The 26,360-nt window shown below is 38.1% G+C and overlaps 1 protein-coding gene across 4 annotated transcripts in view; it reads left to right on the forward strand.

Moving 5' to 3' along the window:
* Window positions 1-18,779: 18,779 nt before the first annotated feature.
* The window catches only part of LOC150080478 (uncharacterized), a 354,693-nt gene continuing 347,112 nt past the window's right edge, over window positions 18,780-26,360 (forward strand). For 2 of the 4 annotated variants that reach the window (XR_016547421.1, XM_090381815.1), the window contains exon 1: window positions 18,780-19,018. The gene's annotated coding sequence lies outside the window, so the exon portion shown is untranslated. The remainder of the gene's footprint in view (window positions 19,019-26,360) is intronic. The other 2 variants (XM_090381810.1, XM_090381811.1) reach the window with 1 other exon arrangement.

A 26,360-nucleotide genomic window follows, 5' to 3' on the forward strand; every position in this document is an offset into this window, starting at 1 on the left:
TTTATCAAGTGGAAATCTGCTGTACACCAATGGAAACAGTGAAAGGAGTGAAGGTGGAGTTGGGTTTCTGGTCCATAAAGATTTTAAAAACAACATTTTGGAATTCAGAAGTACATCACCAAGGGTGTCAAGACTAATACTCAAGATTTCTAAGAGGTACAAGCTAAAGATTATAATGATTTATGCACCAACATCGAGCCATGATGATGAAGAGGTTGAAGAAATGTACACCGAAATTGAGAGTCTTCTAGATGAACAGAAAACCCACTACACTATTATTATGGGAGACTTCAATGCTAAGGTTGGAAAAAGACAAATCAGCGCAGAAAGGGGAACTATAGGAAATTTTGGAATTGGTGAAAGAAATGAAAGAGGCGAAAGACTTGTGGAATTTGCAGAATCTCAAGGACTGTCAGTAATGAACACTTTTTTTCAAGAAAAGGGTGAACAGAAAGTGGACATGGAAAAGTCCGAATGGATTAACTACTAATGAAATCGACTTCATCCTCACTAACAGAAGATATATTGTGAATGATGTTACCGTCCTGAATAAGGTAAATGTTGGAAGTGAACACAGAATGGTAAGATGCACACTTGATATAGATGTAGGAAAGGAAAAAACTGACTCGAGTAATTAATACAAAGGTCTTTGAGATAACAGAAGAGGAGAAAAAGCAGTATGTACTGGAACTTAAGAACAAGTTTGAGCTTCTGCAGACTGCTCAGGACCAAGATATCGACGAGGAATATTACAACTTTTTGAAAGTGATAAAGCCCAAGAAACCTATAGGGAAAAAGAAATCCAAAGAAGAAAAAATTAGTCAAGAAACACTTGTCATGATGAACCGAAGACGACAAATGAAAAGCAAGAAAAACACTGACAGGGAGAAAATTGAGTATACCGAGTTATGCAAAGCCATTAGAAAGAGACTCAGAGAACATAAGAAGACATAAGAAGAGGACATAAGAGGACATAAGAAGATTTAACACAAGAAAAGTAGAACAAGCATTAAGGGAAAACGAAGGATTTAAATCAGCAGCCATGAGCAGTAATACAGAAAGACAAATGATAATGAAACTGAAGAATAGCGATGGTGTACTTATAAACAGCAGAGAAGGCATAATTCAAATAGCAGAAGACTACTATAGAGAATTATACAAGGAGCAGTGGAATGATGCCAGCAGTGGGGAAGATGGATTGCAAAGTAGCAACACATACGACATACCCGATATTCTTCCTGATGAGGTAGAACATGCATTGAAGGAAATGAAGAATCAGAAAGCTGCAGGGGAAGATGAAGTTACTGTAGAGTTGTTAAAATTGGGAGGAAGAGACATAACACAAAAACTGGCAAGGCTCTTCACAGAGTGCATTAGAAAAGGTGTGACGCCTAAGCAGTGGAATAATGCAATCATAGTTTTGCTGCATAAGAAAGGAGATAAATCAGAAATTGGAAATTATAGACCAATTAGTTTGTTATCCCACATCTACAACTTGTTCACAAGGGTCATTACTAACAGATTAGAAAGAATACTTGATGAGAATCAACCGAAAGTGCAAGCTGGCTTTAGGACAGGATTCTCAACTATGGATCACCTTCACGTAATATCACAGCTAATGGAGAAAGCAAATGAATATAAAACACCATTACGCCTGGCATTTGTGGATTATGAAAAGGCATTTGACTCCATACAGCATAAGGCAATGTTTCGGGCACTGGAAAGACAAGGCATTGATACCCCATATATTATGATTTTGAAGAAAATATGTGAGTGTGCTACCTCCTTTATTAGACTAGACAAAGACAGTAGGAAATTTAAAATTGAGAAAGGAGTTCGACAAGGAGACACAATATCTCCGAAGCTGTTTACTGCTGCCCTTGAGGAAGCTTTCAGAAGATTAGACTGGTCGCAGAAAGGAGTCAATGTGAACGGAGAGTACCTAAACCATTTACGATTTGCAGATGACATTGTGGTCGTAAGCCACGATGCCAAAGAATTGGAGGAAAATCATAATCAGTTATGCACAGCTAGTACGGATTTTGGACTAAAGATGAATATGGCTAAAACAAAATACTTATCTGGGACAAGTTATTAGCTGTAATAATGATAAATGGCTGGAAGTCAAGAGAAGAATAAATTTTGAATGGATAGCATTCAGGAAATATAGTCACATACTGAAGAGCAATATCCCACTTTGTCTGAAACGTAAAATAATGAACCAATGTATACTCCCCACCATGACTTATGGAAGTGAAACTTGGGCACTCACCAAAAGAATGGAAGAGAAGCTGAGAACTACACAGCGAAGAATGGAACGAATCATATTGGGAATCAGACTGTTAGATAAGAAGAGAAACACATGGATTAGGCAACAAACTCAAGCAAAGGACATTCTTATCAAAACTAAAGAACTAAAATGGTCTTGGGCAGGACACATAGCTCGAAGACATGATGACAGATGGACTAAGAAAATAACAGAATGGTACCCAAGAGGAGCTAGAAGAAAACCTGGAAGACAAAGGCGGAGATGGATAGATGAAATTCACGAGTTTTTGGGTAGTAAATGGATGGCCAGTAGTCAAAATAGAAGGAACTGGAAAGTTGCTGGAGAGGCCTTCATCCTGCAGTGGATTGAAAATGGCTGATGATGATGATGATTAAAACCAAAAAAAAAAAAAAAAAATGAAACCATTTTTATTTTGTAAAATCAGTCCGCGGCGCGGGGCCTTCAGAAACGCGGGACCTTGTGTGCTCGCACCGTTCGCACCCCCCTCGGGTCGGCTGTGGCCAGGGACACCGATCACCGCCTTCTGATGCCGGACAAGGCTTTATTTTTCTTCTTGGCTCACTTATCTGCACAACTTTCAACACACGTTTCCCGCTCCTCCATATACGTTCAAAAAAACATCACTTTCAGTCCGTTTTTCTCAACCTCCCTTTATTTATTATTTATTTTTTTCTTCTTCATCTTGCTATCACGAAATGTGAACTTCGACCACAAAACAAATCTACTCCTACTTCAACCCGCAACTCACGACTTGCTCCCACAGAGAAGTCAGATACAGAGTTGACACACTTTCCCAAATTACTCCCCCCGAACTTTACTCTTTCCATCAAGTTTGGAACGCCTCCCCAAGGACTTGCAATCAATCCCCATACTCTGTTTAATTTTTCATTCCTTCCTATTTGCTAAAATATCTTACTCCAGCTGTCTCCCTAGCACACAAACCAACCCTTCTCTAGAATTTTTTTTTTTTTCACAAAGCAGTATGGCCCTTTCATGTTTGCCGGTCACTTCCAAAACAGTCATTTTCGTGTTCAGACCTTCTCTGCTAAATATATCGAAATTACCCAAATATCAGTCATACTGACGCCGTTTTCTTTTTATGGGAACAATGTATGTTCACTCATTTCCTGTTTACTTCCTAACGGGTGGCTTAGATCAAAAGAGACGCATCGTAATCCAGTTTCATGGTCCTATTGTTCTTGCTATCAGCAACCCTTTCTCGCCTGTTCGCAAATGGCACCCCCTTCCTATTGGCCGCTGTCCCTGTTAGCTCTCTTATATTGTTCGAAATACCTTCTTTCCATTTAACAGTTATTTAACATATATATCTATAACTTTCCCATTCCCAAATCCAGTGTTTCTTCAAACTTAACGTTATTTACATTAAAACTAAATAACCAATCTTAGTACTTACTATCTTTAACTCAATACTCCCTTTCCATCGCCCTTCCTGGATTTATTTTAGCAAAACAAATATTTCTATTTTATTTGTAAGATTTGGGTCTTACAGTGTATAGCAACAGTGGTTATATACTGTAATCACCATCTCCCCACACAAGATATCTAGATTTAAATTCCGTCAATAACTCGAGAAACTTTTTTTTTTCTTTTTCTTTCTCCTTGTCTCAGTCAGTCTCAGGCAAGAATAAAAAGTGTTTTTTTTTTTACTAAGTTGTTCCGGTTTTGCGTCCAACAAAACAGGAAACCGACCGGACAGCACACAATTCATGGACATAAACATGTTGGTCGATAACATTGTTCTCGGGTGGCCCTAATATGACATTTTTTTGTTATTTATGATACTCACCTTAGTGAAGTGAGTACCTTATACCGCGTAAATCGTACTGGATTTACTCACTATATGGAAAAGTCAGATCGAAGAAAAGGTTAGTACGATTACCGGAGGTTACTGCATATCGAAAATTGGTAGATTCCACCTTATAGTACTCTGTTCAGCATATCTGAAGGCTTTCTTTCAAGGTTAAGAGGACAATATGATTTGTTCAGTAGACCGAGAAAGACTTCGTGCTGCACTTTTCTATATTGTAATGAACGTTTGAAAGTCTATAATGCTTATTAATAGTATTCGTTGGGAAGAAATTATCAGTTGAGTTCACAAGGATATTTTAATCCTTTATAGCTTAATTCAACTCATGTTTATTCTGGAGTTTATATTTAAAAAGTTGTCGTTATTTTTTAATAATATGATTGAGTGTTCTGTTTTACTACAGTTAATACTCTAGTTACATTAACTATGATTTTGATTAAGGAACTGACAGTGGTATGGGGATTGGTTGCAAGTCTTTGGAGCGTTCTAAACTTGAGGGAAAAAGAAAAGTTCGGGGGAGTAATTGAGCAAGTGTCCACTCTGTATTGTATCTGACGTCTCTGTGGTCTAAGAGGAGAAAGTCGCGAGTTTGCGGACTGAAGTGGAAATAGATTTTGTGGTGGTCGAAGTTCACATCTCGTGGTAGCAAGACGAAGAAGAAAAAATGGGTGGCAGAAAGGGGTAGTGGGGCGTAGAGGACGCAAGTACGTGCAGACTGACTGAAGGAGATGATTTTTTTGGAAGTATGGAAAACATGTGCGTTGAAAGTTGTGCCGATAAGTGAGCCAAGAAGAGGAAAAAGTCTTGTCCGGCATAGGAAGGCAGTAATGGAGTGATCGGCGTCCCTGGCAACGTAATCGCATGCTGAACCTCCGAAGTTATGTGGTGTAAGAGACTACTATATAAGAGACTACTACACTTGTGTCTAGGGTCCATCCAATTGAGAAATGGCCAGTTGTGAAGATATCTGAGCCAAGAAAAGAAAGAATGCCAGTCCGCCACGGAAATAAAAAAAATCGGAGTGCCCAAGAAATGAACTTAAGCCTGTCTGCTACGAAGTAAGCCTGAGCGCAAGGAAATTGGAAGTAGCGGCCATTTCGAAACGTAAGTCTGTTCCTGTTTTTTTATTGAACCCCGAACTCAATCTAAACTCTGTAAGAAATTGATTGATAGTTCTTTCTAAAGAAAATTCATCTTGAAATAACGTAAGGGTGGTACAGGGATAATAAAAAGAGAGAAATAGTATAAAAGAATAAATAAAGAAATATAAGCATAGCGGTAGTAAGTCGAGGATATGTTATCATTATTTTAGACAAAGTGTCGACAAATGATAACTTGACAGATACAGTTTGTAGAGAAAAATTTTATTTATTTAGAAACCTGTTGAATGAATGGAGTAACTAAGGTAGAATTAGTGATCTGTAGTGAATATTACTGATGTAAGAGGATACCAATTGTAATGCATTTCATGCGTTAAAAGCTACGAGATCTAACAAAATAATAAGAGTTATAATGGGTATTACTGATGTAAGCGATGACAAATAGTAATAGATGAGAATGATTGGATATTCATTGAGGATTCATAATATGTAAGATACAATTAATACAAAGTAAAGTGGATAACTTGTAATGGAAAAGGAACGACCTCGAGCATTAGTCCTCAGAGAGAGAGAGAGAGAGTGAGAGAGAGTGTATTGTACTATAGTATGGTTTATATATATAGAAATTGATAGCATATATGTAGATTTTTATGTAATTGTTGTTTATAATGTTCATTAAAAGGTTTGAAATTTTTTTTAAATAAATGTTTCTTTAATGTTCTGCTAACAGCCGCTTTAAACACCCTAGAATCTAGAATTTTCTGTGAATTCCAGTTAGATTTGCGTTTTGTGGGGTGGTTGATGTTGATAGGGCTTGAGACTTCAGTAGGGTGGAAGTCAACTCAACAAAAACTAGCCAAAAATAATAACATTTTCCTTCTCCCCCACAAAGCCATCGAACAGTAGTTCCAACAGGAACCAAAACACTTGTGAATAGGATATAAAAATCTACTGTAGAGATAGGATAAGTGCCTAAATTGTAGTGGAACTTATTTTGAAAAATGAAGTACCAGTTGTTGAAAAAAAAAAAGTAGTTCTCATTTTCATATGACTTACTATGTATGTCGTAGATTCTGACGTAGCTCGAATGTTCTCAATAACTACATCAAACCAGTTAATCCTATGAAATGTCGTTCTAAAGGCATATTTAAAATTACTGCAATTACCATCATCAATATTTTTTTCTCTAAAAGAGAGAAAGAATTCTTTCCAACTGCATTTAACGAGCGCACGTAGCTTTTTAATTTTTATTATTATGTAGTATATCTTATATACTGTAGTATATTTTTGCCTTTAAAAGAAAAGCGACATCAGAATAATCAAAACGGAACCATTGAATACAAAACCATATACTCCACAAATTACATAAATAGGAATATATAGTAAACTGTGGAATCCAGCACTTCACAATCCGGAAAAAAAAAACAAAAAAACTAAGCATTTTAAAATCCGGAAATATTGAGAAATCAATCTGGCACTCAGAAGAAACAACACTGATATCAACGATCTTATTTATCTTTAAGAATCCACGCAATAAAAAGTGTGCCATTTCTTTCTTTATGATATTCTGCAGAACTACTTTGTCCTTTCACTGTGTTTAACTATTCGTCATATTTTAACCGTGTCCACGTTTTAGACACGAAAGTGATTTATATTTTACTGCTTTTAGTCATCTGGCTGAGCCTTATACACTCAGCCAGATATTGTCTGACAATGACCACGTGTCTGCTGTTTTTAGCTTTCTAAAATCAGTAAACCTTTTTACTCGAATTTAAAAATCTACCTTGTTATTGTTACTTGATATTTGTCTTATACATGTTTTTATATCTTGACTTAGTGACCTAATTCATTAGGCCACTGAAAGTTTCAATTTTTTATGACCAGGTTTTAGCCTTAGTTGCTAATGCGCCAATAAAACCCAAATCAACCAACCAATCCTTTCACTGTTTTTTCGGCTGGCAAGATTTAAACTTCATTGACAATACAATGGTCTTAATACTCACAGCAGAACAAATCGCCTCAAGAAGAAGGCTCGCCAATAGGTTAATTGGTCATTTGTAATTGGTCATCTGCGGATGAGAGTGCAGTGACAACTGCACTCTTTCAAGACTAACTGGTCCCTCATCAGATAGCAGGCAGTCTCCAGTGACAACACGCAGGCAAAACAGTTGTAAAGAAGTTCAATGCGAGGTACCATGCAGAATACAAAATCAATTTCAAAGTTGTAATATAGCTAAAACTATCTGTTGAAAATAGTGCAATACCAGTACAACTCATTAAAAAGGCAAGTTTGTTCTGCTATGATAATTAAGCCCATTGCTGGATAATACTACATTATCTAACAGTGATTCAATTGGGAAGGGTTAAAGATTAAAACAGTTGATAAACAGACTGATCGTACAACTAGCAATGATTGCAGAAAAAGCGCAACGAAACCAAGTGAAAAATAACAGACAAGTGTGATTTAACAGGCACACCAAACTAGCTTCAAGTTGAAACAAAAATCATACAGAAAATGAATCAAAACGAAGGCGAATGCTAAAACGATACGACAAAGTTCTTAACAGCAAAAAGGAAAGCACAACGTCGATACCAACCAGAGAGCCGAAACGAAATGAAAGAGGGTACACAAAAACAGAAAATAAAATTTCATTGGAGAATAGAGGAAACTGCGATAAAGGAATGACGGGAAAAGTACTTTGCGCAGCAGAGAAAAAAAATATAACGCTACCAATCACAAGCAAATGAAAGCAAAGTATAATAACAAGAAATCAGATGATTCAAATAATAAGCCAGGTGTCCAATCAGTTACAGCCTCGGTGGTTTCCCAATACTCATAGTAAAAGTATGCTGTATTTACATCGCGAAACCACTGGCTACGTATATCAACAAATCCTCAATATACCTGTACAATCCCGGAAAGATGGAAGCCACTTCATTTAGCCCATTCCGAATCAAAGAGCGTCCAAAGAGGCAAACGAAGTGAAGACGAAAACTATTGTCTTCACCATAATGAAGATGTTTAAAATTTTTTATAAAGGAATAGATATTGCTTTTCATCCGGCCACAAGATCTACAAAGAGCAATCAAAGGTCAACTAAGGCTGCCATAGTGAGGTTAAGCGCGAGGGTGCATAAATATACGCCTTTTGAGTTACTGTGGTCCAAACTCGCGTGGCTGCTAAATACGATGTTGTTTCTCCTATTCTATCTTGTGTACTTCTCTGACCTCGTGGTCGTACGGAGTATAAACAGAAATTTTTTTTTTTTTATTACGGGTGCCTTTTTTGTAGACACTTTAAAATTCATAAACGGAAAAGGTTCGTATTTCTAGATACACTGCTCGACAAAGTTAACAGAACAAATGTTTTTCATGAATATTTTATTTGAACAGTGTCGCAGAACGAAAATATTTCATATAATAGGCATCCTGGCATGCAAATTGCGAATATCCAATAGAAATCGATCTGCCACCCTACAGAACCACACATTATGCAAATTTATTCATACCTATAAAAAGATGATTCTTTGAGATGGCGGGCCGTTGGATGACTTTAAGCCGAGCAGTCGCAGGTTGGCTTAATGTGTCATGCAGTGTTGTCTTGGCACCATGGAAGCACTTTCACCAGACAGGAACCATTACAAGAAGAGCTGGCAAGATCGCCCGAGTGCTACGTCAACCAGAACAGACCAATATCTGGCTCTAACAACGAGATTCAAGATTTCACAGGAAGGGACATTTATGGTGGAGGCGGTGTTCTCGTGTAGGGCGGAATAATGATCAACAGCCGAACCTCTTCATGTTTTTGATAGGGGAACCAAGAACCCTACGTGAGACTATGTAAGGTTGATCCAGATTTCCTTTCGTGCACGACAAGACTACTGCAAATAGAGCTCAAGTGGTGGAGGAATATCTTGAGACTGAAGATATTCAGAGACTGCTGTGGCCGGCACGATCACAGACTTAAATCCGATCGAACATGTGTGGAACGCCCTTGGACGTCGCATTACACGCCGACAGCCAACTCTTCACCACAAAGTTCAAAATCTGTGCTAGTGAAAGAATAGGATTTGTTGCCACAGAATCTTATATACACCCTATATCGAGCATGGTTCACCGCTGTCAATCCTGTTTAGCCATTTAATGGGATCATACGCCGTACTGATGTCATGCGGCGATATTTTTGAGCATCTTGTATCGACTTCTGTAATGTGACCTTTTTGATAAGTCTCATGCAACCCCTATAAATGTCCCTTAACTGTCCTAAGTTCCTCGCTATCTCCTCATTTCATCCTATTCTATGGTACGCTACCATACCAAATTTTGTCGTTTCATGGCAAGCTGCACGAGTTACACCACGTTTCCTACGAGTTCTGTTAATTTTGTCGACCAGTGTAGTAAAGCAGCATGTGACAATATAAACCTGTAGTCCTTAATCTATATCTTGAAAGAATACTTTAGATTAGCGAACTCGATGATAGACTGAACTCTCTGCTCATAGCAAAAATATAAATAAATAAATAAATAATTAAACATGAAGAAACAAGCAACATAAGAAACCTGAATAAGCCAGAAGAAGCGTGACAGACAGAACTCCCCTAGAAGGGGAGGGAAGTTCTGTCGTGGTTCAAGCAAGCCGCTTTTAGCGGCTTGCTTGAACCATTCTTGGCCATTACAGAAACTATAGAACCTATGCGGAGAACCTAAAATATCTTGCAAAAGTAGATGACACACATCAACAAGAGGAAATCACACAAAGTTCAAAATCAAATCAACAACAAGTCAATACTGTAATGCAGCAATAATGAATTTTCCACACAAAAAAAAAAAAAAGACGAGGATAATCACTATTAACACCAATGTCAATACTGTAACAACAAGTTACACTATTAACAACAAGTCAATACTGTAATGCAGCAATAATGAATTTTCCACACAAAAAAAAAAAAAAAGAAGAAGAAGAGGATAATCACTATTAACACCAATGTAAATCCAGTTCAGAAAGTAACATCACATGTAGATCTACAATTAACGAGGGGAAAAAAATATATCGGGCTCTGTGGTCAGTTAAACAAAGATTAGATGGTATACTGAATCTTCAGATGGTTGAAAAATGCAGGACAGAATCCAATCACTGTTTCAAGATCTAATTATACACCACCAAAGTACGCATAACGAATCAACTTAGCAGAACAATACCTTTCAAGAGAAATGCAGTGCAACAATCGGGAATGTGCAAACATTTTATTATTATGTATTTTATAAAAACTTTCCGACCTTTCTTTTCTGTACTGCTTTAAACTGCATCATTTAACATCCTAAAAAAGATGCTAAGTATCACACGGTTGAAAGCAGTACAGAAAAGGAAAATGTTTATAAAATAATGGGACAGCAACAGGTCATTCGCAAAAATGACTCCCAATAGAGACGCATAGAGTCGAAGCAACCAGTTAGAGGCAGCACCGGGGGTGTTCTGCCAATTTCCTAAACAAGTGGTTCGATCCAGAAGAATTTCAGCTAAGGGTTATCCCAGTTAAAACAGCCCGTACTCGCAGGTACTCGAGAGAACGCCTTCCCTCAAGCCTCCTATAGCGCACTCCTGTCTATACTTTCTTTTAAAAGGACTAATATAGTATAGTTTTAAGCATAATAAAATAATGTAAATTGCGTGTTTCTGAGGTCGATTTTCTGTTTGCTGGATGAAAAACCATGCTGCCCTCGTCTGATACCGACTAACTCAGCCATGTGTGAAAAAGGTCCATAAAAATTCCTCCCGTCATCAACGGGACTCAAACTCAATTCTTTTCCACCCTGTGTGGGGAGGATGGCGTTTCAACCAACTGCGCTACCCACGAGGGCGTCAATATTAAGAAGCAAGCGTCATTAATTGATGAAACAAAACTTGTGTTAACAATAACAGCTCGCTGGCCTACATTACATTACATTAGAAATACCGGATCCTACCACTACCGGTGCCGTAGCACATCCGTCGCTAGGATCTTATTTTCCTGGCATCAGAATCTTAGGTAACAATTATAATATAAAATTAAATTTTTAAAACTCAATTTTTAACTCAGAAAAAATTGTGACCACTTAGCCTATTCTGAGGAGCAATACATTTGGACCAGGTCTATGTATCCTGATCAGCATAGTTCCCGTCCCTAACCACGGGGAGGTGGGTCGCCACTATCTATCAGGGCTCTTTTATTAAACACATCATTAACAAATTTATTAAAAAGAGCAAAGTTGTTACAATCTGTGAACAGGATCCCCAGATTATCCTCGTCTAACACTCCTACAAGCATTTCTAACCTCCTGCGTATGTCCAAGTATACATTGCATTCAAGCATCAGATGTTTTGAGGTTTCATCTTCTCCACAAGTACACAAACCAGAGTGATGTAATCCAAACTGTGACAATTTATATTTCAAGCCATGTCCAGTTAATATAAAGCCAGCTCGTAATCCAAACTGTAACCAAGGTTTTAACCTACAATCAACCATACTTACGTCAGGCAAAAACATATATGTTTGCCTACCTTTTTCACTGGTTTCCCAGCTTGCTTGCCAGAGAGCAATAATCTCAGTATTTATTCTTCTTTTCTCGTCTTGGACTTCATTCCTAGAATATTCTCGCCCTTCATCTGGGCAGGAAGTCACACCCATTATAATACTTCTGATGTTGTTCTTAGTGAAGTATACTAGCCCTCTTAATAAGACTTCGAAATAAGCAGGTTTTCGTCCTGCCATAACCTGGAGTGCGTCAGAGGAGACTGTACGGCATGCTCGTGTAGTTCCTAATAGAGCAAATCTCTGGGCCTGTACAAGATGCTTTTGTATCTAGTCTTGTCAATTCGATGGACCCATGCCCCGGAGGCGTAAGTAAGTATCGGGACAAATAAACATTGATATAGCCTGTTTAAAGAGCGTCCTTTTATGCCCCAGTCTGTTCTTACTACCCTCCGGATTTTGGCATACAGCATTCTTGTTTTATCCTTGATATACCGGACGTGCTCGGTAAAAAACAATCGTTCCTCTAACTGCACACCCAAGTATCTTGCTGTCTTGACATAGCGTATTGGCTCACCTTCCAATTGTACAGTAGGATGTCTGTTCATACTCATTAATTGATGAAACAAAACTTGTGTTAACAATAACAGCTCGCTGGCCTGAAAACTTTTCCCCATTTCAGGGGGAGAAATTTGTAACTTTAAGTTGAATAATAAAAAGAAAAAAAAAAATAGTACGTTGTGGTAGAGCCGTGGCTATAATTGCGTTGATTGTGGTCTACATAGTTTGGCAGTGAAATATAAATATTATTTAATATACTTCTCAGTTTCCTATATTTTATACATATATTTCTTCTATCATTCTCGTACGTCTTTTCTCCAGTGCCTTTTCTTTTTCCTAAAACAACTTAAAAAAAAAAAAAGGAACCATCTTACAAACGGTGCAGAGCAATCTATTACAATATTGACAAGTTCAACACATCCAGCAAATGGAAGCTGTAAAACTTCCCGAAATCCTTGGAAAATGCACGAGGCAGCAGATAATGAAAGTACAACCGAGAAGAAATATTAGGGAACAAAAACTTATATGTGGGGTTATTGTATGGTATTTGTATCCGTGTGACACCAACTCGCGTCGCTTTAGCCAAGTGGGGTTTCACGGCACTAACCTGAGGTTCGTGATAGATGACAAGTGTTAGCAACTGTGAACTGACGGCTCGATCGCCGTGGGAGATTGACGATGCAACGAAATGGCACCGCAGAAGTGGTACGCTGCACGTGCGAAACACACGTCCAAATGACACTTCTGAACCTACCAGCTGTTGTATTGTCTGCCAATAAAAAGGATTCCAATATTGCAGCCGAGATTATAAACGATACTACCCTATGAAATTATATAACACCAAGCTCGTTGGGTGTACGCATCCATGCCTGTGTGTTCGTCCGTGTTTTATTGTGGCTTGCCATTAATGTAAGAGCGAGTAATATTTGGCAGATACGATAACAAAAGAACTCCCATCCCCCTCTTCAAGGGAGCAGACAAGCAAGGTAAATAATGCCTGCAGCGAAGGGGTGCCTAGGGGACTCTACTCCAACGCTGGCAAATGAGGGGGAGAAGGGAAAAATCGATGGTTCGTTGCATTTACACGGTGACAACGAATCTAAAAAATCTCGGGCGGTTATCTTTCACTTGTGGGTTGCTTGTCACGTTTATTCAATCAGTCGTGGCTTTGGGGATCTTATTCCGGCTTCGTGTTGCGCTTCTGCTGTAAACCGATGGAAAACATTTCTGAAGCACACATATTCGCTTTGAAAGATGACAGCGATCTACATTATGCAGTAAATAGATCAAATAAGGCGAATATTGAGTACCTGGTAGAATGGCGTGCTCTCGTGACAGAGAATTTATCTAACTGCCACGGATGTAAACCAGCAGCTACCATAGAAGAAAATGTATTAGAGATTTTTATCCACAGTTGCTATTTTCTTGTAGAATCTAAGTACTCGAGAAGTATTTGAATTTTTTTTATTTTATTGTTTCATTAATGGTATTAAATGCCTGTCATATGACGAAATTAGATACAAAGTCTTTAAACACAGAAAATTCAATAATTTTAATTTTACACAACAGTATATAAATAGTACGCGCAGATAAATCTTCAAAATAAGCGCTTTCCATCTCCATTCACGGTTTTCCAGAAGAATTTTTGGTTGTTAGAGATGTCAAAAATTTAAATTTTTATAATATATTGCACTCGATGTACCATAATACGTATCTTGATCGTTTCCCCAATTATATTATATGCATTGAAAACGCTAATACTTTTTATACCACAGAAAACAAGCTGACTTTAGACCAACCCTCAGTCACTTGGCCAATCACGTGTCAAATCTACTCAAAAACAATCTTAAGACACTGGTACGAGCATCAATATATCACAAATCCTCGTAATTTAGCTTGATTTGTTGAAAAACTTGGTCCATAATGATCCCATTTCATACTGATTCGCCTGGCTGTAAGAGTGCCGAGTTGGAGGAACAGAGTTATCAAATTTTCTCTGAAAGATGCTGGTGAATCTAGTCTATTTTCTCGATAAATTGGACATTCGATGAAATCCTCCTCAGAACTGCCGGGAGCTACTTTGATGTTTAAAAGTATTGACGAGAATTAAAATTTTATGGTATGTACCAAAGACAGTAACAATATATCCTCCACAAGAGCCATAAGCATTGTGAGAAAGAAAAGACAGATTAAAAGAAAACATGTGATATAAAGAGAAGGTTGTGCTTTACGGAACAAGTAATAAAGATCCCCACGCAAGAATTATTTGCATAAAGATGGATTCTCTCGAGAGAGTGGCTGCCAACGTGCTGTCCAAACACTGTTCTTTCATTAAAGGCTGATAGCTTGAAGTGAAATATGAGCGCAATTTAGCAGATAATTTTCTGACTAATACTTCTTACGAAAGAATTTCGTTATGCAAATTTTTAATGACTGCGCAGAGGAAACGGACAGCAACTGGTGTCATGTAGGATTATACTGGTCAGATAAGCAAACACGAGAAGATTAGTAGAGAAGAGACACGGCGGAGGAGTATTTTGTTGTTGTTTTTAATATAATAGAGTGATCACTGCACCCTCGCTTTCGATGAAAGGAGCCATTCCTTTGTAAATATACGAGCCTGTTATTGATATCGCGCTATTAATTAAAGTAAATAGAAATGACAATAGTCCATTTGTGAGTTATGCCGCAGTTTATTTGCTTTTCTTCATTAAGAAGAGCAAAACAAGTTGCTTTTCTGCCACTATTTCATCGCTGCTTATGAATCAATCCAATGAAAATATGTCTGTGTAAATAGGATCAGTTTAATGGAACCGAAAATTGCTTTAAGTCCAGATCTGTGACATAAAGATGTCTAATTATTATTTCTGCTCTCCCATAACCACTTCTGCTGGTTATTAGTTCTGTTTATTCATTAAAATTCAAAGGATTATTCTTTGTTTCGAGTAAAATACTTAGAACACCCTTTAGTGGTTTAGATGTTGTTAAAATGCATTGCAGACTCAGGCAGTTGCTTTGAATCCTAATGCTTTATATTGCCATCGCCCAAAGCTGCATAGACATTATAGATACATGCTGTAAAAAGAAATAGGAAAGCTACTTTTGCCGATTCTTTATTCAAATCAATCAATTATTATTATTATCTTAAGGATGTCGGAGCTTGTCACACATAACACATTATGAAATGAAACCACGAATGCTTACGCCGCCTGTACCTTCCTGAACAATGTTACCATTTCTGCAATGCTAGAGTTCTAAGGGGAACAGCTCTGTACCAGCATGGAAGCAATGTCCCATGTCACGCAGCTCAACCAAAAAAGCAATGATGTCAAAGCAAACCCAAACAAAATTTGCATTGGCTGGACCATAGGCCGATCTGAATCCAATGAATCACTTCTGGAATGTTTTTCGAATAATGGGTGAAAACCAAAACTAGATGTCCAGCAATTTTGGACTTGGACAAATTCAGTCACTGAAGGGATTAGCCGCCAACCTCCGGTGTATATTATACATAAAAAAACTATATGTAGTGTATCTCGTAGGGCTGCTGTAGTCCATAAAGTTCACGGTTGCCACAACAGATATTAAATTCCCTTTTTTTTTTTCCAAAATCGTGGTCTCTCTGTCTTTTAGTTTCCCAGTGCATGTTGAAGGACAGGTATATTTAATTTGATTTTTGTAAAGTGCGTATGCACTTTAATTTCCAAGCCACCTTGTATTTCTTATTTCTTTAAATGTTTTAATTGAACGGATAATGGTATGATATAAAAATTAACTTGAATATTTGTTTTTACTGGCTCCGAAAAGACTCGAGTATTATATGTATAAAAGGACGTAGCAAGTTTGCAAATGCATAAATTATAAATTTCACATCGGGCTTTTCATTTCGAGTTAAAAAGGTGCTTCATGAAATTCAAATATCTATCAAGTAGACGTATATTAGTCGTTGGATAGGTTGAAGTTTATATTGGGTTGGTGGGAAGTTCACATGGAATTCGAGGGACACTTGTATTGCGCATTTCAATTTTGTTGGAACAAACACCCGTAGATTTTCCGGGGACTGGCCTTGCTTGTCGTACACTTTCTATTCATTTTCTGAATTTCCGGTGACGCTGCATTCCTATTGGCTTCACACTTCGCTCCAGGTGTTTTATGGAAGTTTGTCACAAACCTGTTTGTTAATTTTCGTACGCACATCCACTTAAACACTACCAGCTGTTTATCTAACCAAAGAGCAAAAAATACAGGAAGAATTTAAGGCTTCCCACCCCTTTCATTCCTCTTCTATTCACCTACACTATTTCCCTTTATAAGCTGGCTGTACAGTCATATAAGAAAATAAAGAAAATAAAGCCAATTTGAGAAATACTCAAAAAAAAGGGGTAAAAACGTTTCAATGAAGGCGAGGCTTGCAATATAATCCAGCCTCGATTCTTCACATGTTTGCTACCAGGGTTTCTGAACAGCACATCGAAGTTTTATTAATACCCTCATTCTTCTTTAGACTCAAACTCCCATTTCTGAAAAACATTCAATTTGTGTTCTACAGTTTATGTTCCCTGGGGATAGCCAACAATTTATCTTCCAGTTTCAAGCGTTGGATGACACCTTCATCGGTGTCCGTAACCATATAAATCAATGTATGAAAGAAAATAAAGCCAATTTGAGAAATACTCTAAAAAAGGGGTAAAAACGTTTTAATGAAGGTGAGGTTTGCAATATAATCCAGCCTCGGTATTATATCCAGCCAGCTTCTAAAGGGAAATAGTGTAGGTGAAGAGAAGAGGAATGAAAGGGGTGGGAAGCCTTAAATTCTTCCTGTATTTTTTGCTCTTTGGTTAGATAAACAGCTGGTAGTGTTTAAGTGGATGTGCGTACGAAAATTAACAAACAGGTTTGTGGCAAACTTCCATAAAACACGTGGTGGTCAGGAGCGGGAGTGCAGTAGCACACGCTCTTTGAGTAGATCGGGGTACAAGCCCTTGACTGCTAAATATGGTCGATCTGCCAACCCGCACTGGACCAGCGTGGCAGATTATGGTCCATTTTCCTTCAACACAAATCGCTGAGGAGTCTTCCATTCTGCAGTGGATTGATAATGGCTGCAGTTTGCCTTTTTCCTTCCTTTTTTTTTTTTTAATAGATCTAAGACGTTTCAAATTTGTTATTTTTTTATATACCTCGAAGTACTTTAAAATTCATGCCACTTTACAGTATTTCTATAAGCAGATAGTTTCCAATTTGCGCTGCTCCTCCATTTCTATGACAATCTTAATTTTACCAAACAGTGTGACCGCATACGAGTGAATTTTTGCTCACAGTTATAACTGGATTTTTGAAGCAAATAAATACAGTTTTTTTTCTTTTTTTTTATGAACAGGAAAACGTGGAAAAAGGGAAATTGTTAATAACAGCTTCTCGTTACGCTTAAAAACATTTGACTTACAACTTTGTTGTCCTCGTGGGTAGCAAAGTGGATATAATCGCTGTCTTCCCATACCGGGTGGAAAACATCTCAGTTCGAATCCCGTCAATGGTCTGAAGAATTTTTATGGGCGCTTTTTTTTTTCACTAAACGGCTGAGTTAGTTGGTCTCAGGCGAGAGCTGTAGGGTTTTTAGACTCCCAGAAAACAGGATTTTTCGTCAGTAAACAGCAAGTCAACCGAAGAACATACTTAATTAGAAACATAAAATACTGAATTCTCAGCCCTTGGCACCTAACACACATATTCCCGACGACTGCATGTCGTTTGTTCTTTTCAAAATCGGAGTCATGATGCAAAAGGGGAGTTTCCATTTAAAGGAGAAAGCTATGGTGAGCAACTATTGTTGACTTTATGGTTGGTTGGGTACACTTGGAGATACTTGCCCAATAATGAACCACAGAGAATTCTTTATTGTTTGTGATTCAGGTTAAGTATTCTTCCAGTCTCCGAATCTCTAAACGAGGCGAAACCACTACTGTCGCGGAAAGCTGTATATAACGATACAATACACAGTGTCTACTAAACGATTGACGAATTTGAACTCCTGACAATCCAAGCACCTGTACTACCGCTGTATTTCCCCTTTGTACGTGGATTCAGCACGTGTGTGTGCAAATCTATTTGTATGCCGATCACTCTGCTATTACCCGGCCTTTGTACTTAGCAAAAATGTTGCGCCAGTTACAAAAATCCCCTAGATAGTGAAATGCCTTCCACGTATGCAGACTTTTACCATGACAGCATTTTGCAAAGCGCTACTTACTAAGCTCTCCACTGAGCATCAAGTATACCTTCAATTCACCGCAATATCATCCTTTTAAACTAAGATCTTCAATATCGTTGCTACGTGGGTGTAATTACTACGCGAACAGCTGCGCTTACCCAACATCCCAGTCACAACCGATTGCAGAATGAGAGGAAATAGGAAGTCACCTCAACAAGAGTTTCTGCTCGGGGGGTTGAAAAGGAGGTGGGGACAATGGACCGGTTTATGTAAAAGCATCTGATCTACCTGTACACCATAAGCTGCATCACACGATGAAAAGTCTCAAACTCTTCTATTACTTTGTACCGGAAACACAACTACACGAGATCTTACAGAATGAGGCGTCGCAATATTCATATGACTTCCTGCTTAATTCGAAGCTGCAACATGCTTACCGCTCCGCTTACATAGATGGACTTCACGTCCCCTGCCTGCGGGGAAATCTGATCGTCTGTTCATCGGAGTTCGTACGTGTAGGTAAGCTCCCTTGCCTTGTTTGTGTTCTAGCTTGATACAGTAATTAATGCAGAAGGTTTGTTTAATGACTTGTCACCCAGAAACAAACTCTGGACGCGATATGTGAATGTAATGCTATTGTTAGCTGCGAGCAGGATGCCAATTGCGAGGAGGTCATCCCATTCGCTCGTTTCCTGCAGGCCAGTTGGTACAAAGGATATCTTCGTTTGATTTCATAACCAATTTAAAGACGGATATAGCGGTTCTAGTTCTCAGTATGCTATTTATAACACGTGGAAAGTACAACGCAAAGTATATATCAGTCCACCTGAGAGATTTATTTATTTATTGGGTTTTGTAAGCATCGATGTTAGTAGAGGTCCGCTTTGAGGAGATTTCGCGATGGGATTTTATTATCAAGATCAATTATGCCTTAATGTTTTACTAAATAACCCTTTGAATACTGGATACCAGTTATAAATGGCGATAATTGGGAAGTTTAATGTACTCCAGATCGGTTCAATGTGCTGAAAGAGGTTGTGAATTTTAGTGAGCTAAAGCTTTTCCTTTTTCTTCTTTATCTTGATGTACTTAATGTCTCTTCTTGACCAGCTACAAATTACGGGGCAAATATCTTTGCATTTTTTTAATTGAAAATTTGCGTGCGTTCTAAGCATCTCATTACAAGAAATAGATCAAACGCTCCTGAAAGAAAGTGTTGTGAAAATTCTTAAGATAGCAGCGAAGATCGAACCAATGGTTAAAAAGTCAGCAAGACGGACCCCTTAGTCTGTTTCTTGTACCCTGTCAATATTTCTGAATTTTGGTGTTGCCTCTTCAGTAGATGTGCATGCCTTTTGGAATATGAAAAGTTAATAAAAGTTCCTACATTTTTATTTTGCTCTTCATGAAGTTTTGACTGTAAGTATAGAAATAATCTGTTACGTTTCATTATTTTATTTACTTCATTGCGATAGTTGGTTACAGTTTCAATTCTTCCTTCAATGGCCTCTTCTGTTTTATAAGGGATACTGTACTTTATTTTTATTTTCGTTTTTTTATGCTTATCAAACCACTAAGCGTTACCACCAAGTATTCTCTGTAATATGTTTCTATAGATTAAAGCAGGTTATTACTATTTATATCGCGGGGCAAATGTCAGTGGCCGGCCCTGGCCGAGTGGTCACTGCTGTTGCAAAGTTCCGCAACTAATGGCGTGTTCAATCCACACGACACCTCGAAAATACGCGGTCCGTTGATCTCGTTTCTGGGCAGTTGCGAACTCTTGTGGTCCTCTGTAGCCTTTTACAGTACAAACGTAAAATTTGTTTCCTTGCATACATTCATTAGTTCGCTATCAAAAGTCTTTGTACTATAAGACAAGGCGCATTCAAGATTTAAGGCGGGTCGCTAATAAAATAATAAAATATGCTAGAGGGTCAGGGTCATTTCATGTTTTTATTATTATTTCCTTTGTTTGTTTTCTTCTTTTCGCAGAAGAGCGTGTTTGGCGTGACTCTGCTTCAAGCAGTTTGATGTGGATGAAGTTCGAAAATTATCCGACCTGATAGGATTCGTCCTCCTCCACTATCGCGGAGGGAAAGTAGATATGTTGTTTTAAAATTTAAAACGCAGCTTTGCAATTACGGTATATATATAAAAAGTTACACATTGTGCTGGCACATCATACGTTATAATTTTACGAATACATAAAACATGACGTTCAGAAAGACAAGACAAGATGTTGAAAGCTTCTCAAATAACTTGAGAAGCCTGCACAAGAACTTTAAAGATAACGTGACATTTGACTCTTCGTTACTAGGACTTCAGTCTTAGAACTCACTTAGAACACTTACCAGCTTTACCAATACATGAATACAATACTATGAATTATGAGACGAGTTGAATATGTGTAAAGTCTGCGACAGCTGGCTCGCTCATTGATGTTTAGATTAGCGTTGTTTCCCTATGGCATTTCGCACCATATCGAAATCTAATATGAACTGGATATCTGTTAAACACTGCGATGTTCATTATTACAGAAAGGATAGGAAGGGAGGAGGTGTTATGCTGTTAATTAATTAAGGAAAACATAAAATCAAAAGAAGTGTATCCAGTTGATATAGATGAACAGTGCACTGTTGAGTTAGTTTTGTGTGACATAAGCACTGCGAAAGAAAAAATAAGAGTAGGAGTGTGTTATAGGCCTAATGACTCGAATGAGTACAATGAACAATTGTACAGAGAAATAGAGTGGGCTAGTAAATCGGAATGTCCTATAATGGGGGATTTTAACTTCCCAGATATTGACTGCAACTTGTGGGTTGGTCACACACACACACACACTAGTAAGACTTTTGTGGATTTATTGGATGATTGTTTTCTGCAGCAGCATGTTCGAGATGCAACCAGAGAAAGTAATACTCTTGATCTGGTTATCAGCAGTGATAATTCGTGTATTAAGGATTTGCAGATAAAGGAACCACTAGGTGGCAGTGATCACAGTGTACTGATGTGGGATTTACTTAAAGATTTAATTACCATCAGGGGTAAAGGAAAGGGTTTTTGCTTCCGTAAAGGCGAGTACAGTGGTCTCCGACAGTTTTTAAATTCTGTACAGTGGGATCAACTGTCGATGTTATTAACAGTAAATTCAAAGTGGGAAGCATTCAAGGAATTAATCGTGGATGCTACTAAAAGTTTCATACATCTTAAGAAATATTGTTCAAGGTTTAGGCCTAAATTGTTATCAAATGAACTAATGAGACTCGTGACAGAGAAGAAAAATGCATGGGATGCATATAAATTATCAAGCGACTCAGAAGCCTTTGGCAGATATAAGCTAGTCTGTAATCAAGTCACAAAGGAGGTTCGGCAGGCGAAGGCAGATTACGAGAAATCTTTGGCAAAAGATGCTAAGAAAAACAGCAAGGATTCTTTACTTATATAAACTCTAAAAGGAAGGGGATGAATCTGATTGGTCCACTGGATATCGATGGTTTGGCTGTTGATGATCCTGCTCAGATAGCAAACAAACTGAATGAGTACTTTGCATCTACATTCACACATGAGGATTTATTAAGGTTTGAAAATGGCAGAAGGTTCTCAAATTGTAGCAGGATACTTAATGATTTTGTAATAACTGAGAGCAAAGTGGAGGAGAAATTATTGAAATTAAACATAAGAAAGACACCTGGGGTGGATGGGATCTATCCAGTTATATTAAAGGAGGCGGCAAAGGAAGTAAGCAAATCCTTAGCCATAATTATGAGAGCATCCTTGGATTCAGGGGAGGTCCCCACGGACTGGAGATGTGCAAATGTATCCCCAATTCACAAAGGGGGATCGAAGGGTGACACGAGTAATTACAGACCAGTTAGTTTAACTTCTGTTCCGGGTAAAATAATGGAGTCACTGGTTAAAGATGCATTGCAGGATCATCTAGACAAGACTGCAGCAATAATTCAGACACAGCATGGGTTTGTTAAGGGAAAGTCTTGTCTGACAAATTTCATAGGATATTATGATGTGGTTACAAAGGAACTGGATGCAAAAAATAATTTTGATATCATATATTTGGATTTCAGGAAAGCTTTTGACACTGTTGCACATGAAAGACTATTGTACAAATCGGAGCAGAATGGTATTAAGGGTATTGCAATCTATCAAATTGTATCATTATTATTATCATTATTATTGCAATAAAGATTTCTTATTAAGTTGCTACAATGGATAAAAGGATTGTTGAGTGGGAGAAGACAGAGGGTGGTAATCGATGGGTGCTGCTCTTCGTGGACTAATGTTATTAGTGGAGTCCCACCGGGGTCGGTGTTGGGTCCTCTGTTGTTTTGTATATTTATCAATGATATTGATGAAGGTATATCAGGCTTAGTGTCGAAGTTTGCAGATGATACAAAGTTGGCAGGGTTGTTAATGACAGTAATGGCAGTGTGCTACTGAAACAGGATCTAGATAATTTGGGCAGATGGGCTAAGAAGTGTCAACTGAAGTTTAACCTTGACAAATGCAAAGTACTGCATATGGGTAGAAGTAACCCCAGAGAAACGTACCAACTGTGTGGTACTACACTTAAGGTGGTAGAAAATGAAAAAGACCTTGGAGTAATTGTGCAGTCAGATATGAAGTTTTCTGAACAATGCAGACAGGCTGCCAAGGCAGGTCATGGGGTTTTGTCAATGATATATAGGAATTTTGCTAGCAGGGAAAAGGAGCTGATTATCCCTCTGTATAAGGCAATGGTCAGGCCACGCCTTGAGTACTGCGTACAGGTCTGGAGGCCTCATTTTAGGAAGGATGTAGATTTGCTTGAGCGTGTACAGAGAAGGGCAACAAGATTGGTGAGGGGAATGAAGGGATCCTCTTAACCAAGAGAGGCTTAAGTTCTGAAAATTGCAGTGGCTGGAGACTAGGCACCTGCGCGGTGATCTGATTGAGGTGTATAAGGCCTTGAATGGGTTGAGCAGGCTCAGTGCTGATGGGATCCTTCTACTTGTTCAGATTACGAACCTAAGGGGGCATAAATTCAAATTAAGAAAAGACAGATGTAGAATAGATGTGCGGAAATTTGCTTTTAGCCAGCCGGTGGTTAATTTCTGGAACAAACTTCCATCTGTCGTTGTGGAAGTTGATAGGTTGAATAAATTTAAGGAGGAACTGGACAAGCATTTGGAGGAAATGGTGTGTTTTTTTTTTTTTTTGTTTTTTTTTCGTTGATGGTGCATAAGCTCATACACTTGCTTTCTTGCATCACATGCCACTACTACTATTACACTATAGCAGAAATTCCCAAAGTGTAGGGCCTTGAGATTAAATGTATTGAAGTATACTGTATATTAATTTATAAAAGGTATATATATTCATAGCTAAATTTTAGATCAAATCTGCTTATTTGCACTTGTTCTGGAACTTGGGGGGAAGTGTGAAATTTATGAAAAATGTTAAGGGGCTCACGGTGTAAACGTTTGGGAACCTCTGCACTATAGTAAGCAACACAGAATACACTTAAAATGTGTGTAAACTAATTGTTTGCCTCCACTTTTGATAGTGCCCTGGATAACTTCGAAACAATCACACTAACTCCATATGGGTGAATACGGGGGGAAGGGGAAATAAACGTGGTAATTACCCCCACAAAGATTATTTCAAACACCACGCTCTTGAATATTATGCTTCTGCATTATATGAAACAGAACCCTCTTCATATGCAGTTATCTTCTCCCCAAAATTGAATCTCTCATCTATTCTATTATAAAAAAAACTGCAGCCATTATCAACCCACTGCAGGATGGAAGCCTCCTCAACAATTCATGCTTATGGAAATTTATCATAATCTGCCACGCTGATCGACCGTATTCAGGGGCTTGAACCCAGGTCTACTCAAAGAGCGTGTGCTATTGCACTCGCGCTCCTGACCACTCAGCTACAGAGACTGTTAAAAAAAAAAGGCTAGTTCCACTCTTGTATCAGGTACACTTGCACAGGCCTGATAGCAAGGTTCCACAAGGAGTCGTCACTGCATTATTAACAGTGGGATTATGTTGGAGTAAGGATAAACATGAATATACACAATTGGAATGTCTGTGACCAAATCAATTTTTTGAATAAACTGGATGAGAGTGCTACTTATCACAGTATGCCTAAGAGCGTATATGGAGCTTTTATATCCTAGATCTGGTTCTCACTAAGAAGCCTAACTGTACGAAGAACTTCGAGGGTGACCAATAACAAACAATGACCACTATAACATAAAATATTTAACGAAACCTGTGTGTGGTCAAAGGCGAGAGCCTCAATTTCAAGAGAGGGGACTATAAATAGACTGAGATTTCTTGGGCTTCAAGATATCTTGCTTTGAAGCTACAACCGTATTCATATCAATGGTCAGGTTTCGCGAACTTAAGAAGCTAAAATAGATGGGGCTGAGATTAAGAGTTTAATTAAGCAAAAGCAAGCATTATGCAGTTACAAACAATCACTTGATTGCCACTTGTTTTAGCATTATACATATAAGAGAATGTGTAGCAAAGCTACTGATGGTGTAAGAAGGCGAAGGCTAATTGTGAAAAAGCGAGAAAAGAACTCAGAAGGAAGAAAAGGACATGTAGACGCGTATAGTATCTTATGTAGGGCAGCTCCAGAACTTTAGTTCAACTCTGCTGAAAAACAAGGCGAGCTTGGGTTCATTCAAAAAAAAAAAAAAAAAAAATGAAACGTAAAGCCAGCACACTCAACCATCTTCTAGCACACACCTAATGGAATGACACAGAAGGTGTGGACGGCAAAGTTTGACAACTACACATCTAAGAGGAGATCTGATTGAGAAGTATAATGCGCTGATGGGATTGATTAAAATGAAATGAGGGAGTTCTGTTCTCCTTCGCAGGCGAGGCAAAAAAACCAGGGATCGGCACTAAAATAAAATAATCTCGGAGACTGCATGTTCACCTATGTACTGCAGGTTGTCAAATACACACTGGTATAACAGTGGGACTAGCTAAATTGAAAGCAGAACTGGATCGTTACCTTGTATGAATAGGAACAGTATGAATATTCTGTTTTATATATAGAATTTTTTGGCTGATACAGAGTCTGCTTCCTTCCTTGCCTTATTTGGTCTTACTAATATTGAGTTTTAGTTCAGTATATTGCTTTATTTTGTTCCTTTTAAAACCAGTTCTTTAAGATGTACTGTGTTGGTGTTGATTTTCAGTAGCATCAGCAACTTAGACCATATTATATCGTACTTATTTATTTTTATTACTATTATACACCCCACGTGACAGCCTAACACATTAGAAGGGGAAATTGTGGATTATAGTAAAATTAGCTTACACAATATTTATGAAAACATCTAAGAAACTACATGCAAATATAATGTGATGTGACGAATCTGCTACATTCGACATAGATACAAGAATTAGCTTTTAAATTCATTTAAAGAGAGAATGAAAACTTCATAAATCACATCTGTAGCAAATGAAAGTTCTTACAGTTTTCGTTGATTGGCCCGAAACATTTTCAAAAGGCATTGGTTGACGTTAGTGCTGCTGTAACTGTGTTGCTTGTTGTAAGATAGCAGTTCTATAAGCCTCATTAAAGCATAATACGTCACAGTTAATTTGGAATCAATTGTATATTTGAATCTAAACTGTATATGATGAAACAACCTATTTAGGCGTCTCAGAGAGGTAGGTTGGAGCGAAGTTAGTGGTCTAACTAACTTAGTGACTAACTAAATTAACCAAGTGAAGTTAGAAGACAGGACCGAAACTGTTGTCTCGGTCCTGTCTTCACTCCACCGGGATGCTATTGACTTTAGGGGTGTGAGATTATGTCAATAACT

The sequence above is a fragment of the Mastigoproctus giganteus genome, chromosome 9, assembly GCF_048544385.1.
Source record: "Mastigoproctus giganteus isolate SK-2022 chromosome 9, ASM4854438v1, whole genome shotgun sequence".
NCBI lineage: Eukaryota > Metazoa > Arthropoda > Arachnida > Uropygi > Thelyphonidae > Mastigoproctus > Mastigoproctus giganteus.